The following is a 14,534-nucleotide window of genomic DNA, read 5'->3' as shown; positions in this document are numbered from 1 at the left end:
CCCACTCATCTGTAAAGCTCACTGGGTGATCTTAGGCCAGTCCCTTGTTCTCAGGCTAATCTACATCACAGGGTAGTCGTGAAGAAGTAAAAATGGGGAGAATCATGTAAACCATCTTGAGCTCCTTGGACGAAAAGTGGGATACAAATAAATATTAGCTGAGCCTAGACTCCTGCTGTAGTTAGTCCCTGTTGTTTCCAGTCCACCAACGATACATAAATGATGGCTCCCCTTCCTATCTGCATCTTGTTTCCTTTGCATTGAAATGAATAGTATGGAATCATGTAATGATAATGTAATCAGCTTATGTTAAAATTCTGCCTCTGTGGACAGCAAGATGAATATTGTAGTCTTTGTTGGAAAGTGAGCTGCAGTGGAAGGGAAACAGCACTGCATACGACAAAGCAGAGGTTGGATGGCCATTGTCATGGAAGCTCGAGTTGAGATTCCTACATTGTGGGGAGCTTAAACTATATGATCATCAGGGTTCCTTCCAACTGATTCTATGATTCAAAGAAAGATATTGGTGCTTTCTTGCATCCCTACCCATCACCAATAGGGACACGGGTAGCACTGTGGTCTAGACCTCTGAGCCTCTTGGGCTTGCTGATCAGAAGGTCAGCGGTTCGAATCCCTGTGACGGGGTGAGCTCCTATTGCTCTGTCCCAGCTTCTGCCAACCTAGCAGTTCAAAAGCACGCCAGTGCAAGTAGAGAAATAGGTACCGCTGTAGCGGGAAGGTAAACGGCATTTCCGTGTGCTCTCGATTCCGTGACGGTGTCTAGTTGCACCAGAAGCGGTTTAGTCATGCTGGCCCCATGACCTGGAAAGCTGTCTGTGGACAAATGCTGGCTCCCTTGGCATGAAAGCAAGATGAGTGCCGCAACCCCATAGTCGCCTTTGACTTAACCGTCCAGAAGTCGTTTACCTTTACCTTTACCCATCACTAGCTAGCATAAGAGTACAGTGGTACCTTGGGTTACATATGCTTCAGGTTACATACGCTTCAGGTTATAGACTCCACTAACCCAGAAATATTACCTCGGGTTAAGAACGTTGCTTCAGGATGAGAACAGAAATCGTGCAGCAGCGGTGCAGTGGCAGCAGGAGGCCCTATTAGCTAAAGTGGTGCTTCAGGTTAAGAACAGTTTCAGGTTAAGAACAGACCTCCAGAATGAATTAAGTTCTTAACCTGAGGTACCACTGTATATGACAACTTCTCTCACAGCTCAGCACTTTAGCAGGATGCCAAACACAGAAAACGCTATTTAGAACCAATTTCTAGTGGAGTCTGTGTCCTGTTTGTTGCCGGTACTAGCAGTGCCCTTGTTCACTGTGTGGCAAGAGAGACAGAGTAGGACCGATGTGAGCGGAAGCCTCTGGAGCATGCATATTATGAAGATTTATTTATTTACTCTTTAGTAAAATAAATAAATTAAAAACCCTACAAGGTTAACGGTGTAAAATGTTTATTGAAAACATACCAACAAAGTGAGCAAACTCTTTAAAAAAACCAGTAGACATAACAGAATGATCACGACCGTAGATAAAATCAACAGAACTTAAAAACAAGTATAATAAAATTACATGTCTGGGTAGGCTTGCCGGAGCAAAAGAGGTTTTCATCAGGCGTCGAAAACAGTTCAGCGAAGGTGCCTGCTTGATCTTAATCATTCCAGAGCACGGCTGCTGTCATACTGGATCGTAGGACAGGAATGGCAATAATCCATCGGACGCCTCATGTTTACATTGTGTAACTTTCCCCCCAGCTGATTTGGTCCGATAGGCCACAGCTATATGAACATACGTCAGAACAATATGTAATAAAATGGATAGCATCCAAGGCCGGTTCACCCATAAGGCAAGGTGAGGCAACTGCCTCAGACAGCAGCCTCAGGTGCCAAAATCTCTTGGGCCAGCCCTGAGAGCATCAAATCTCCTCCCACGTCCTTTTGGCAATGCATCAACTGTGCCTTAAATGACTCGCCCCTAGCTTTAACTGCCCAGTAAATCAAGGAAGCCACATAAGCACTACAAATCCACCATTCAAAGGCTAATAATGATAATAATGGGAAAGTCCTGCATTGACCCTATGAGAGCGAAGGCATGGGTTGAATTTTCAGACACAAGTATGTTCTCCTTAAACTTCTTGGCTGATTTATTTTTTTCTCGTAGTAAATCCGGATCAGGTTTGACTAAATATTGACTGAAATGTAGCAGTGTGTCAAGAAACCCAGGACCTGATTCCGTAAGCTGATCCATATAAACTCCAGCTGTGCCCAAATAGAATCCATTTAGATTTAAACATTTGTTTTAGAATGTTGAGACAAAGGCACATGATCCCTTATTTTGGAAGCAGAGCATAAACTTTGACCGTATGGATATTCTTGGAAAGCCTTTCAAGAGTAAGGGAAGGGGGCCGGAGTCCTGAGATGTTCATTGTTATTCTATATATTACAAAGTATGTTCTCCTTCATGGAGAGCACGTGTTGCGGTGGGGTCTGACATGCTACCCCTCTGTTGCTGGGCGGGATAGTTTGGATGACCATCTGCAGTGATTGGGCTGTTGGGTTACTGGGAAAATCTTGATGTTGCCAATTAGTGGGACGGACCAAAGGTTATAAAATCAGGCCACGCAGCACTGACTCTGTTCTTTTGCTGCATGCATTGGAACACTCACCCACCCTCCCTAATTTGGGGCTATTACATTGACCTTGCTATGCCTGTCATGGGGTCGTCTGCTTTTGGGGCAGGGGCCTGGTAGGAATTTTGTCCATTTGGCTGATTGGCTGGTGCCATTTGTTTTTTGCCTACTGCATAGCGAATCGTCACAACTTGTAAGTTGCGGTTAGGCATCGGTTAAAGAATTGGTTGGTGGAGGGGTGAAAATTGGCGGTGCCTGCCCCTCCAATGCTGCTGCTGCAAGGGAATTCCGTTAAAGGAATCCAGGGGCTTGCCATTCTTTCATCTGAATCCCTGGCTGGGGTTTAGGCCGCGCAAGACTCTGGGAGCATGCGGGGAGAGGTGAAGGTCTGGTGCCCGGCTCAATGCTCTCCCCAATATGGCTTTTCCTTACTAGCTTTCACTGGAATCCAGAAGTCAGTTCTGTCCTAGGGTGGGGACAGATAGTCGGAACCAATTCCTTATCATCCACTCACATTTATGTATTTTAATAAAATTGTGGCCAAAGTTATGCCAAAAACCTAAACAAAAATTTTGTGTGAATTGTGATGTATTTCAGGGTGGCTTGGGAGACCTTGACATGCAACTGGGCTCAGCCGGAACTGCAACCAAATGTTGCAGTGGGAGTGCTGCTGCTTAAGATTCTAGCCCCTGCATTCCCCACAGTGCTCCTAAGAATGTTCTAGAACACATTTCCAGTTAAAGATGAGCCTCTCCTGTTTCTAGCAAAGCCCTCTTTTTGTCGGCTACCCAACTATGACATTTCGAAGGGCTAAGCATTCGGAACATTTAATGAAGCATATTTTCACAAACATAATTTCATGCATAAAACCTTGTAACTATTTATTCTGCTGTTATTCCCCACCACCACCACCAAAAAAACAAAAACAAAAAACCCCTTTCATCTTGCAGTTCTAAACCTGTCTCAGTGCAACTATATGAAAATGATGTACCGTTGATATTTAACTCCCAGTAAATTAGCAAAAATAAGGGACACGGGTGGCGCTGTGGTTTAAACCACTGCGCTGCTTGGACTTGCCGATCAGAAGGTTGGTGGTTCGAGGCCACGCGACAGGGTGCAAGTAGATAAATAGGTACTGCTCCAGAGGGAAGGTAAACAGCGTTTTCATGCGTTTCTCTGGCTTTGACAGAAGCGGCTTTGTCATGCTGGTTACATGACCTGGAAAAACTGTCTGTGGAAGTGGACAAATGCTGGCTCCCTCGGCCTGTAAAGCGAGATGAGCGCCGCAACCCCAGAGTCATCTGCGACTGGACTTAACTGTCAGGGGTACCTTTAAAACAAAAATGTAGAAAACAGGCACAAATATATAATGCAAATGTAAGGAAAAAGAAGGCACCTTTTATCATATGTGATGGACATGTAAGGTAGTACAGTGGTACCTTGGTTTTTGAACAGAATGCGTTCTGGGAGTCTGTTCGACTCCCAGAACCGTTCAAAAACCAAAGCGAGGATTCTGAGCTAGACATCTGGCTTCTGAAAATCGTTCAAAAACTGGAACACTCACTTCTGGGGTTCGATGGTTCAGGAGCCAATTTTTTCGGGAGCCAAGGCATTCAGCTTCCAAGGTACAACTGTAAAAGAATTTTGGGAAATGATATATAATGAAGTGAAAAAAATGTTTAAAATAACTTTTTCTTTTAAAAACCCCCAAAGCCTTTCTTTTAGGAATTCTAGGTGCCAAAATCCCAAGGGAGCAGAAAATGCTATTTATGTATGTGACCATGGGTATGCAGATCTTATTGGCCCAGAGATGGAAAGAAGATAAAGTCCCTTCCAGAGAAGAATGGCAGATTAAATTGATGGATTATGCTGCAATGGCAAAAATGAGCAGAAGAATCAGAAATCAGGAAGACCAAAATTTTAATAAGGAATGGGGAAACTTTATAATCTATTTTTAAAGCCATTGCAAATAGCTAAAATTGTTAGTAGGATTGGAATAACACTTGTAGTTTAATGTTGAATTTTGGACATAATGGAGATGTAAAAGATTTGGATTATTATGAAAGATGCAGGAGGAAATGACTAACAATAGGACCCACAAAGGGGAAGGGGGAAGTGCAGGAGATTCTTTGGAAATCTTGTTTTTATGATGTATGTTGGATATGTGATTGTAAATCTTTAATTTGAAAAACCAAATAAATAAATTTATATAACAAATAAACCTGTCTCAGTGCGGCAAAGGTAAAGGTAAAGGTACCCCTGCCTGTACGGGCCAGTCTTGACAGACTCTATGGTTGTGCGCTCATCTCACTCTAGAGGCCGGGAGCCAGCGCTGTCCGCAGACACTTCCGGGTCACGTGGCGAACCGGCACCAGAGCAGCACACGGAAATGCCGTTTACCTTCCCGCTATAAAGCGGTACATGTTTATCTACTTGCACTTAAGGGTGCTTTCGAACTGCTACGTGGGCAGGAGCTGGGACCAAACGATGGGAGCTCATCCCGCCGCGGGGATTCAAACCACCGACCATGCGATCGGCAAGTCCTAGGCGCTGAGGTTTTACCCACAGTGCCACCCCTTTTAAACCAACGTTGCTGTTTATTGCACAAGTTGTGTGGTACGCTCTGAGGGCAAGCTGTTGAAGATGTTCTTTTGCCTCAAAGTGTTCTGGAAGAAAAAGCACGATTTTGTTTTATGGTTAATTGTTCCGTAGCCAATCCAGTGAGAAGTCAAGGCTCAAAACCATGAATCATTCTCCACACTTGGCTCCAGCTGTGGAATAGTGCATCCCATAGGAGTCTTCTTATTTCTGTTCTTTGGCTGCTCATTGGCCTGGTCTAGAGTGGAAATTGCTGGCCCACATAAGTAGCAATTTTTTATTTCATTATTTTTTTTAAATGAAAATCTAACAGTTGGCTTGTAGGGTGGTTATCAACAAGAAGACAGAGTGTTACTGGGTGTCCAACCCACCCAGTAAAAAGTCCCCCACCCACTTCCCATGCTACATCTTTCATCACTTAAATTTGATGTTGCTCATGTGTGCTGGGCTCCGTTGAACTATCTCTTGGGGCTAATCAATTAATTATACATTGCATCTCTGTCCTGATGTATTTCATAAGGATTTTTAAGTAGCGGCATTGATTTTTGCGCTTGTGGATTTGTCTCCATTGGCCATCCTGCCCAGCCACCTTTACGAAAGACCAGAGGCCAAAGGTGAACTGGGAGGCTTCCGTTTAATTTTTCAAAGATGGCAGGTTATTTATGAGTACCGCTTTGCTTACGTGTCATTTTCCCTCTGCTAAGCAACTGCATCAGCGTTGGTTTGTTTTTTGAAATCGTTTTTATTTGATTTTCCAAATGTAAAGTTGTAACAGTACCAAATACATATCCATATATAGAGATTTCTCTGAATCTTGAGACTTCCCACTATCCCCTCCCTGGGTCCTATTGTCAACATTTTCTACTGCATATTATTTCATAATTTATATTTCATATCTTTCCATATTGTCCATAGTGTTTGTTGCATTACAAGTGTTATTAGAATCCTGCTAATGTTTTCATCTGCTTACAGTGGTCTCCTAAATAAATCATAATTTCCCCCCATTCTTTCTTAAAGTTTTGGTCTTCTTGGTTCCTGAGCTTTCTGGTCAGTTTTGCCATTTTGGTGTAGTCCAAGCAACCTTTTCCAGCCGTGGGCCGGTCCACCGTCCCTGAGACCATGTGGTGGGCCGGACTATTTTTTTTTGGGGGGGGGGGGAATGAACGAATTCCTATGCCCCACAAATAACCCAGAGATGCATTTTAAATAAAAGCACACATTCTACTCATGTAAAAACACACTGATTCCCGGATCATCTGCGGGCCGGATTGAGAAGGCGATTGGGCCGCATCCGGCCCTCGGGCCTCAGTTTGCCTACACCTGGCGTAGTCCATCAGCTTAGTTTGCCATTCCTCTCTGGTAGGGACTCTTCTTTCCATCTCTGGGCTTTCAACATCCATGTGGCTGTTGTCGCATACATAAAAAAGCATTTTTATGTATACATCAGCAGTTAAAGATTGAGCAATGCACGGGGGCGACATTCATTCTCCAGACGCAACATGGACTGAAACCCTGAAAGGCTGAAACAGTGGGACAAACTGGAACGAAGCTTGCTTGTACAATGGACCATGAGAATCTGGCTTTGTGTTACACTCATTGTGTGAAGAGTTGTGGGTGGCAGTTGTGGCACCACACAACTCACTACCAGTGTCAGGCCATTTTGATCCCTCCCAATGGCCAATGGGAGATGTTCCCTCCCTTTGGCCATGGAGAAATTCAGGTTTACCCACTTGCAATAATTGGTCAATCATGGGAGGCCTCAGCTCCTCACCTGACACTTTTTGGTCTCCCACCCTCCCATCCTCATTTCTGTGGTTTTTTTGTTTTTTTGTGGTTTATTGTTTTGCTAATGACCTTGCTATGCAATTTTTTGGTCGCCATATTTGAGTCCAGGAAGGAACTTCATCTCCAAATCAATTGGCTGGTCTCAAGGTTTTTGTTAGTATTCAGTGGTCTGTGTTTGCCTGAGCTTGAGTCTGGACCAAGGATTCTGAGCTCCTGTGTTCTGATATCCAATCACAGAACATTTCAGGATTTGGGCCTCTGCCATTGGCTCTTAAAATCTGAGTAATGATTCGCAGCTTGGATGTTTAGACATTTAATCAAGTAGGGAGTGGGAGTGGCCCAGGTCTTCAGAAATATATATAAGCAGTTGCTTTGCCCCTGTTGTCCAGTTCTGCTAATTCAATAAAGTTTATTGCTGTAATCAGTGTGTCTTGCCTCATGGGAACTCAAGTACACTTCAGTTTTTGTCTCCCTCACAGCAATTTCCACAGATTTGGCACTACTGCCTGGTTGTAGGGATTGATGAAACATCCTATGCCCTTTTAAAATGTGGGGTTTTTGCGGGGTGGGGGTGGGTTATAGGGTTGTTTTCATTTCAATTATATATTTTGTGGTTTTAAATTTTGTTTTTGTTCTGTGAACTGCCCTGAGACCTCCAGGTATAGGATGCTATATAAATTCAATAAATAATAATAGTAATAATAGTAATACTAGTAGTAGTAGTAGTAGTAGTAGTAGTAATAATACTACTATAACTATCCATTCTGATTTCTCTCAATTTGTCATTTTTTCCAGTCTTAAGTTCAGTTTTCCACATTTCTGCATTGCTTTTCTTTTTTAATAATAACAATAATGCCAATACAACAATTTGCCAGCATTTTATTATGCATTTGCATTTCTTCTGATATACACATTTTTGCAAGCAGTATCTCTCAATAGCAGGGGTCGGCATGGTTTACCTCGCCTGGGCCAGTTCACTCCAGCGGAGATCGCTCCGTGGGCCAGATTGTGTGTGCACCAGAGCGTGCGCGTGTGCGATTTCCAGCATCTGTGTCTGCGCAGACGTAATTTCTGGCATCTGCATCTGTGCAGACACGATTTTTGGCATCTGCACATGTGCAGACATGATTTCTGGTGCCACAGAAGCGAGTCCTCGCGCCGCATTGCGCTAAACTGGCGCAGCGCGTGGGGACTCACTGAGCAGGTGGCTGTTTGGGGGTGGCTCGTGGGCCGGTTAAACGGCCCCCGTGGGCTGCTTGTGGCCCATGGGCCTTAGGTTGCCTACTCCTGCTCAATATAACACATTTGTGTGTGCTTTTTTGTGTGTCAAACATGCATTTATTTGCACACTTCCCCCCAATATATATATTTTTGCACACATTGTTTTGTTGAGAAGGGAAGACTCGTTTTGTCGGAAGTCTTTTTTATTTAAGTGTTTATTTAAGTATTAATTAGGAAGATTAAGTTTTTTATGCATGTAAATCTGCCTTTTCTTCTTTCTTCTTTCTTCTTTCTTTTCTTTTTTCTTAATTCTTTTTTCTTTAATTTTCTTTTTGTAGTATGAGATTGTAAATTCTTTGTATATGTGTGTAATTTAAATTAATAAAGATTATTAAAAGAGAGAGAGAGAGAGAGAGAGAGAGAAGGGCACTGCAAAAATCGGAGGAGAGTGAATTTTGTAGCACTGTTACACTTTGATTCAAATATTTGTTTCAGGAAGCGGGAATCAAGTAAGGTCACATAAAAATGTCAGGCAACTGGATGTCTGCCCCACCCCAATCTAGGTGGACATGGGGAATTCACCGGAGGAATAGAGGACACCCCCCTTTGCTGTGGACAGAGGGAGAGAGAGACTCTGTCATATTACCTCGGTAGCTTCGTGTCACTGCAGCCCTCCATAAACAGCATTCCTAGCTTCTGATTAGTCAAATGTTTTGCATGTCTCCGAGGCCTTTCAGATAGCTAAAGTTGAACTTTATTTATTTCCTTTGGCTAACTCTCAAAAATATGAATTGTTGTCCACTGAGAGTGACCCCTTCATCTTTGCTAAATTGAATTTGGCCACTTTGACTAAAGATGGAGCGGATAATTTGTTTGCATGGCTCCAGGACGGTCGACATGTAAGCCAAACAGTCAGAAATTAAGGATGATGAATTATAGCAGGGATGGGAGTTTCACACGCAGGGTCCAAATGCAAACCCAATTTTCCAGGGACAGTCCTGGAATTATGAAAGCCATCCTGCTTCTGATTTGATCCCAGAATATGCCCAGCTCCAATGTGTCTTTGACCTCTAACAATGCTTCTCACTTGCCTGGGTGGGAGATAGAGGGTGTGTTTGAGGAGATGCATAACAAGTTGCCTACTATGCTAGGGTAAATTTCACATTTATTCCTATGCCCATATTTGTCTCTGATTCTGCCCATCACAGGCATTTGGTCTCAGAAGAGAATGTGGAAAATTTCCCCCAGCCCTGGGTTACAGTGCTGGGGGTCTGATTCTGAAGAGCCAATTAAGAAGGGGGAAAGTGAACTCTGCCACATTAGGCCCTTGCATGCAAAATAAAGAATGAATTAAAAAATGACTTAGAGAGAAATCCTACCTTACTAGGGTAGTCGCAGTGGGGAGAATTGGGTGGTAAAGCAACTCATGCATCCTGTGTCATGCCAATTTGCTGCAACAAGGACACTGACCGCAAAGTGAAGAGATTTACTATGCCAATTCCAAGGCTATGATTGTTCAGATGGGAAATGATATATAGAAGAAGAAGAAGAAGAAGAAGAAGAAGAAGAAGAAGAAGAAGAAGAGTTTGGATTTTATATCCCGCTTTATCACTACCCAAAGGAGTCTCAAAGCTGCTAACATTCTCCTTTCCCTTCCTCCCCCACAACAAACACTCTGTGAAGTGAGTGGGGCTGAGAGACTTCAGAGAAGTGTGACTAGCCCAAGGTCACCCATCAGCTGCATGTGGGGGAGCTGAGATGCGAACCCGGTTCCCCAGATTATGAGTCTACCGCTGTTAACCACTACACCACACTGGTGTATGAAATGAAAAAGGATGTTTAGAATAACGTTGGTACAAAAACCCAAACCAAAACAAAACCCATAAGCTCTCCAAAAGGGGAGACAGAAGTACCTAATTATAGGGACAGAAGTACCTAAACTGTGTAGAAGTTGTGCTGCCTCTCTGAAGGAGAGAGAGACTGGCCTTTGTGACCTCATGTTGATAGTGGCCAATGGAGGTAAGAGATGGCTATTGCACTTTGAAGGCTCACCATTGAATCTGGGGTGCCAGGCCACACTTGCACCTACCATCTGCAAACACAGCTTGCTGTGATCTGGTTTTTTCCCTATCCTCCCCTGGCTACTGTGACCTCATGAGGATGCTGCCTCCCTGAAGGAGAGAGAGAGAGAGAGACTGGCCATTGTGACCTCATGTTGATAGTGGCCAATGAAGGAGAGAGTCTGCTCCTTGTGTCTTCATGCTGATTGGTGTCCACTTGAAGGAGAGAGATTGGCCTTTATGATCTCATTCTGGTGCTGATAATAATATGAATGATGAATAATAACACAGGGCATTATAGGGACATTATTTGGGAATTATAGGGACAGAACTACCCAAACCATATAGAAATTCATTCATGTATGTGACTACAGCGGCAATAATGCTAATTGCCCCAAAATGGTAAGAAGCAGAAGTCCCAGCAAAGGAGGAATGGATACAAAAACTTATGGAATATGCAGAAATGGCATATCAGAAGAATAAGAAATCAAGATCACAAACTTTTTATAAAAGAATGGAAATGGTTTATTGGATATTAACAGGTAAATTGTAAACAGATAATAACATTGGCAGGATTATTGTAATAGCCTGCAGTTTCATAAGAGTATATGTTTAAAGCAGATGAATAAATGAGCATATTAGGTTAATTTGGATATGCAGAAGATATTTAAAATAAATATAAGGAACTGCAGAAAGAGGGGGAAAGAAAGTCAAGGTTTGAAATGTCAAAAGGACTGTAAAACCAGTGACCTGTATAAACCTGAAAAGTATAAATAAAAAATTAAAATAATAATTAAAATATATAATTGTTCAAATCCATTGGGGGACATGCCAAACCCCAAACCCCATCATTCTCTTGACTTGCCTCCATCCTCTACAGCACTTGTGCAGTATGGGAACTGCCAACTCTGGTGGGCTTTAAATACCTGCTGAAAAGAAATTTATTTCATCAAGCTTTCGCCGACTCTTCATTTCTGATCACTCACTGCTCACTTTTTCTGGTTCAATGCTCTCTCAACAAGCCGAGTTCCATTCACTGGGCAGAAAAGCAGCTACCACTTGAAGAAAATAACATTTGGGAAAAAACCAGAGACTTTTCTATTAGGCATTTTAGGTACAGAGATTCCGAGAGAGCAGAAAATACTTTTCATGTACGTGACAACAGCAGCGAGGATACTACTAGCCCAGAGATGGAAAGAAGACAAAGTTGCAACCAAAGAGGAGTGGCTGGTGAAGATAATGGACTATGCCGAAATGGTGAAATTGACTGGGGAAATCAGAGACCAGGAAGAGAAGAAATTCCAGAAGGAATGGGAAAAATTTATAATGTATTTAAGAGAACACTGTAAACAACTAAAACCCTTGGCAGGATTAGAGTTATGCTTGTAATGTCAAAATACAATGGAAAAATGGTTAATAATATTTCTAACAAATTAGAGAAAATAGGATAAGCTGAAGGAAAAAGGGATTGATAACGGAAACCAGGGAAGGGTGGTGGGAAGTCAAGGGTTTCTGAGAATCCTAACTCTGAAGGTGAATAATATGCTTAAATTGAAATTTGTTATGGAAAAACTAATTTTTAAAATTTCCAAAAAAAGAAAGAAAAGCAGCTGCCGCAATAAGTTTGCTCCCTCCACTCTTTTCCTGTTGGAGAGAACATTCTGCTCTAGCCACCATTTTCTCTTGGGATTGGAGAACTGAAAGGAAGAACACTGTGGCCTCAGCCACCTGCCAGAGAATTTAAGGCTACTGGATTATGTCTGGAGGTTTGGGGTACTACGTTTATAGAGTTGCAATCTGTTGTAAATCATCTTAAGAATCTTCTGACGGAAATACCAGGATACAACCCTTCAAAATCAATCCATCAGTAATGTACAAAGCTGCAACTCAAACAACCTTATGTGGTCATTTGTAGCTCTCAGGCAAAACTTTGTTGAGCTGCCCGGTTGAGCTGCTTCTGGAAAATGATGGGTCAGCTCAAGCGGAATCCAGGGGGAAAGGCTTTCTTTTGCCTCTCAAGTGTTGCCCAATGCGAAGCAGATGGGGAGGCAGCATCAGAAGGAGCACACATTGTTTGGCTGCTTTTCCCACGGCAAATGTAAAGTGTAGCCAGACATACAAGGCACACATGCTCCACCTGAAAATAAATGCTTTAGAATGGAGTAAACATATGTTCAAAGTTCTAGCCATTTATCCCACATTTTAGCATGTCTGTAGCTCTATTCAGGTGTTCTAGACAGCATCTTAAAAAGCAGAGTCATCACCTTGCCAACAAAGGTTCGTATAGTTAAAGCAATGGTTTTCCCAGTAGTGATGTATGGTAGTGAGAGCTGGACCATAAAGAAGGCTGATCGCCGAAGAATTGATGCCTTTGAATTATGGTGCTGGAGGAGACTCTTGAGAGTCCCATGGACTGCAAGAAGATTAAACGTATCCATTCTGAAGGAAATCAGCCCTGAGTGCTCACTGGAAGGACAGATCCTGAAGCTGAGGCTCCAATACTTTGGCCACCTCATGAGAAGAGAAGAGTCCCTGGAAAAGACCCTGATGTTGGGACAGATGGAAGGCACAAGGAGAAGGGGACGACAGAGGACGAGATGGTTGGACAGTGTTCTCGAAGCTACCAGCATGAGTTTGACCAAACTGTGGGAGGCAGTGGAAGACAGGAGTGCCTGGCATGCTCTGGTCCATGGGGTCACGAAGAGTCGGACATGACTAAACAACTAAAGAACAACAAATCTGAGGGAGGGAGAGCATACAGTGGTACCTCGGTTTAAGAACAGCCCTCTGCAAAACCAGAAGTAATGTCCGGTTTGCGAACTTTAAGAATGGAATGGTGGAAGGGCACCGGCGGTGGGAGGCCACATTAGGGAAAGCGTGCCTTGGTTTAAGAACGGTTTCGGTTTAAGTATGGACTTCCGGAACGGATTAAGTTTGTACAGTGGTACCTCTGGTTGCGAACGGAATGCATTCCGGAGCCCCGTTCGCAACCTGAGCAGAATGCAACCTGTGTCTGCACATGTGCATGCACGGGTCGTGATTCGCCACTTCTGTGCATGCACGTAACGTCATTTTGAGTGTCTGTGCATGTCCGAGTGGCGAAACCCAGAAGTAACCCATTCTGTTACTTCCGGGTCGCCGCAGGACGCAACCTGAAAACACTCAACCTGAAGCGTCTTTAACCAGAGGTATGACTGTAAACCGAGATACCACTGTACTAGTTTTGTCTCTCCTTGGCTATCTCCATGGGTCTCTGTGAGTTGGAGGGAAAACATCTGTATTGTGGATCCTTTTCTAACCCTGCAGTTCGTATGAGATTTAGTTATCCTTCCAACTTGTGGAGGGCAATGAAGCTAGCATGCTTACCCATGCTGTCCCTCATCATATGAAACATTTAGAACAGTGTTTCCCAATCTTGGGCCTCCAGCTGTTTTTCAACTACACTTCCCATCATCCCACTGGTCCTGCTAGCTAGGGATGCGGAGAATTGTAGTCCAAAACAGCTGGAGATGAAGGTTTGGGAAACCCTGACAGAGAAAACCTAACTAGGATTTTCCTGTCTTTAGAGTAAATAGCTGGATACTCCATTCACAATCCAAATCAAGTTAGTTGTATTATTCAGGGTGTATTTAGTTACCTTTGGTTTTCCTATCCTCCATTGTTCCTTATCTTCTCTGTGCACTTCTCAGGGCTAAACTCTTTTCTCTGAAACAGACCCAGTACGTCTGTTAGGCAAGGGAAGCCAGTGTGGCCTCTCCAGATGTTGTTGTCTCAGCATCCCCATCTACTTACCATTCTCACTAAGGCTCATGGGAGTAACAACTGGAAGCCAACATTTGCTCTAAGGTATTGTAGCACAGTATACCCAGCAAACTAATCAACATAGCTACTCTTCAAGAGCATGTACAAAGAGCAAGCATCTCCACCCCCGTTGTTCAGCCCAGACACTGAGGTCCAGTGCCGAGAGCCTTCTGGTGGCTCCCTCACTGCGAGAAGTGAGGTTACAGGGAACCAGGCAGAGGGCCTTCTAGGTAGTGGCACCCTCCCTTCAGATGTCAAGGAAATAAAAAACAATCTGACTTTTAGAAGACATCTGAAGGCAGCCCTGTTTAGGGAAGTTTTTAATGTTTGATGTTTTATCGTGTTTTTAATATTCTGTTGGGAGCTGCCCAGAGTGGCTGGGGAAACCCAGCCAGATGGACAGGGTGGTAATAATAATAATAATAA

At 43.4% G+C, this 14,534-nt stretch overlaps 2 long non-coding RNA genes across 2 annotated transcripts in view; one reads left to right on the top strand and one right to left on the bottom strand.

The window, feature by feature from the left end:
• LOC310673576 overlaps positions 1–14,534 on the top strand; it is a 163,680-nt gene that overhangs the window by 57,035 nt on the left and 92,111 nt on the right. The window lies entirely within an intron of this gene.
• LOC310673571 lies at positions 1,452–10,464 on the bottom strand. Its single transcript, XR_014509121.1, has 4 exons — positions 10,183–10,464; positions 9,627–9,753; positions 4,208–4,274; positions 1,452–1,792 (listed from the first exon to the last, which is right to left on the bottom strand). It is a non-coding gene; the product is annotated as an uncharacterized lncRNA (long non-coding RNA).

The sequence above is a fragment of the Podarcis tiliguerta genome (assembly GCF_965153285.1).
Source record: "Podarcis tiliguerta genome assembly, chromosome: 3".
NCBI lineage: Eukaryota > Metazoa > Chordata > Lepidosauria > Squamata > Lacertidae > Podarcis > Podarcis tiliguerta.
This window is presented reverse-complemented; position numbering and strand designations above follow the sequence as displayed.